Below are 3,728 nucleotides of genomic sequence, written 5' to 3'. Positions count from 1 at the left end.
TCCTACAAATATACATTCTTTTATTGGAATTTTGTGTATTTATTTTGTTACGAGTTTACATTATTTTATGTGTATTTTGTATATATATTTTTCTACGTATTTAAATTATTTTATGTGTATTTTATATATACATTTTCATAAAAATTTACGTTATTTTATTGTGTGCATTCGTATATATTTTGAAACAAATTTTATACAAATTCATGATATTTTATGTGTATTTGTATATATATATATATTTTCATATAAATTTATATTATTTTAAGTGTATTTTTACATATATTTTATTCCAAATTTACCTTATTTTATGTTTATTTTGTATATTTATTTCATTCAATTTTAAATTATTTAATGTGTTTATTTGTATTTGTATTTAGGTTATTTTATGTGTGTTTTCTATATATATTTTCATCCAAAATTACATTAATTTATTGTTATTTTCTTAATTTAACTCGATACGAATTTAGATTATTTCATAGGTATTTTGTATACATATTTTTATACTCATTTACATTATCTAATGTGTGTTTTGTATATATATATTTTATATGCAAATTCATTTTATGTGCATTTTTGGACATATATTTTTATAGAAATTTGCGTTATTTAATGTGTATTTTGTATATGTTTTCTCATACAAATTGACATTATTTAATTAGTTTTTTGTTTATTTATTTTGATACGAATGACTTGATTATTTGTGTATTTTGTAAATATTTTTTTATACGTATTTACATTACTTAATGTGTATTTTGTTTATATAGTTTTTTTTTACAAATTTACGTTATTGTATGTGTATTTGTTAAAAATATTTTGAAACGAATTTACTTTATTTTATGTATTTTGTATATATATTTTAATTCAAATTTAGCTTATTTTGTGTGTATTTTGTATATCTATTTTCATACAAATTTAATTACTTCTGTGTATTTTTGTATATAGTTTTATACAAATTTACGTTATTTTATGTGCATTTTGTATATTTATATTTATAAATACACATTCTCTTATTGGTATTTTGTTTATTTATATTTATACGAATTTACATTATTTTATGTGTATTTTGTATACATTTTTGATTCGTATTTACTTAAATTTATTTGTATTTTGTATATTTATATATATTTATAGAAATCTACGTTATTTTATGTGTATTCGTATATATATTTTGAAACAAATTTACATTGTTTTATATGTTTTTTGCATATCTATTTCAAAACAAATCTACCTTATTGTATGTGCATTTTGTATATTTATTTTAATACAAATTCAAATATTTTATGTGTATTTTGCTATATATAATTTTATAAAAAATGCGTTATTTTATAGGTATTTTGCATCTTAGTTTTCATACAAATGTACATTATTTTATTAATATTCTGTGTATATATTTTGATACGATTTTATATTATAATATTTGTGTTTTGTATATATTTCTTTATACATATTTTTATTATTTAATGTGTATTTTTTATATATATTTTATACAAATTAACGTCATTTTAAGTGTATTTGTTTATATAATTTCATTCAAATTTACATTATTTTAAGTGTATTTTGTATATGTATTTCAATAAATTTACCTAATTTATATGTATTTTGTATATTTATTTTCATACAAATTTAAATTATTTTGTGTTTTTTGTATATACATATAGAGTAAATTTCTATGAAAATATATATTCAAAATACATATAAAATTATGTAAATAAGTAAATATATATATCAAATACACCTAAATTAATGAAAATTCGTATCAAAATAAATAAACAAAATTCCGATAAAAGAACGTATATTTGTAGGAAAATAAATATACAAAATACACATAAAATTACGAAAATTTGAATAAAAGTATATACAAAAAAACAAAAAAATAAATTTCAATTTGTATGAAAATAGATATACAAAATACACATATAATTAGTTAAATTTGTATTTAAATACATGTCCAAATACACATAAAATAACGTAAATTTGTATGAAATGAAAACAAATTCACTTAAAATAACGTACATTTCTATAAAATAGATATACAAAATATACATAGAATAATGTAAAATCGTATCAAAATAAATACACAGAATATCAATAAAATAATGTAATTTTATATGAAAATAAAGATGCAAAATACCCATAAAATAAAGCATATTTTTTTAAAAATACATATACAAGAATACACATAGAATAATTGAATTTGTATTAAAATTAATATACAAAATGCACGTACAATAAGGGAAATTTGTATTGAAAAAATATACAAAATGCACATAAAACAATGTATATTTGTTTCAAAATATATATACGAATACACATAAAATAACGTATATTTCTATAGAAATATATATACAAAATACACATGAAATGACGTAAATACGTATAAAAATATATATACACAATACACATTAAATAATGTAAATTCTCATCAAAATAAATAAACAAAATATCAATAAAAGAATGTGTATTTGTATGAAAATAGATATACAAAATACACATAAAATATTGTAAATTTGTATAAAACTCTATTAAAAAAATACACAAAAATAATTTAAATTTGTATAAAAATATATATACAAAATACATATAAAACTAGTTAAATTTCTATTGAAATACATATACAAAATACACATAAAATAATGTAAATTTGAATGAAAATATATAAACAAATACACTTAAAATAGCGTAAATTTGTATGAAATATATATAGAAAATACACATTAAATAATGTAAATATGTTTAAAAAATATACAAAAACACAAATAAAATAATGTAAAATAGTATCAAAATAAATACACAGAATATTAATAAAATAATGTAAATTTGTATGAAAATAAAGATGCAAAATCCCCATAAAACAACGCATTTTTTATGAAAATATATATACCAAAATACACATAAAATATTTAAATTTGTATTACAATAAATATACAAAATGCACATACAATAAGGTAAATTTGTATTGAAATAGATATGCAAAATACACATAAAACAATGTAAATTTGTTTCAAAATATATATACGAATACACATAAAATAACGTAGATTTCTCTATAAATATATATACAAAGTACACATAAAATGAAGTAAATACGTATAAGAAAATGTATACAAAATACATATAAAATAATGTAAGTTCGTATCAAAATAAATAAACTAAATGCCAATAAAAGAATGTTTACTTGTATAAATATAAATATACAAAATACACATAAAATAACGTAAAATTGTATAAAACTATATACAAATATAAAAAAAAATAATTAAATTTGTATGAAAATAGATATACAAAAGACGCATAAAATAAGCTAAATTTGAATTGAAATAAATATAGAAAATACATAAAATAATGTAAATTTGTATCAAAATATATGTTCAAATACACATATATTAAAATTAATATACTAAATGCGTATATAATAAGGTAAATTTGTATTGAAAAAATATGCAACATACACGTTTACTCATACAAATTTATATTATTTTATTGGTATTTTGTTTATTTATTTTGATGCGAATTACATGATTATATGTGTATTTTGTACATATTTCTTTATACGTATTTACATTATTTAATGTGTATTTTGTTTATATATTTTCATACAAATTTACGTTATTATATGTGTATTTGTATAAATATTTTGATACAAATTTACTTTATTTCATGTATTTTGTATATATATTTCAATTCAAATTTAGCTTATTTCGTGTGTATTTTGTATATATTTTCAAACA

Source organism: Eriocheir sinensis, unplaced genomic scaffold, assembly GCF_024679095.1.
Source record: "Eriocheir sinensis breed Jianghai 21 unplaced genomic scaffold, ASM2467909v1 Scaffold670, whole genome shotgun sequence".
NCBI lineage: Eukaryota > Metazoa > Arthropoda > Malacostraca > Decapoda > Varunidae > Eriocheir > Eriocheir sinensis.
Note: the sequence above shows the minus strand (reverse complement) of the source record.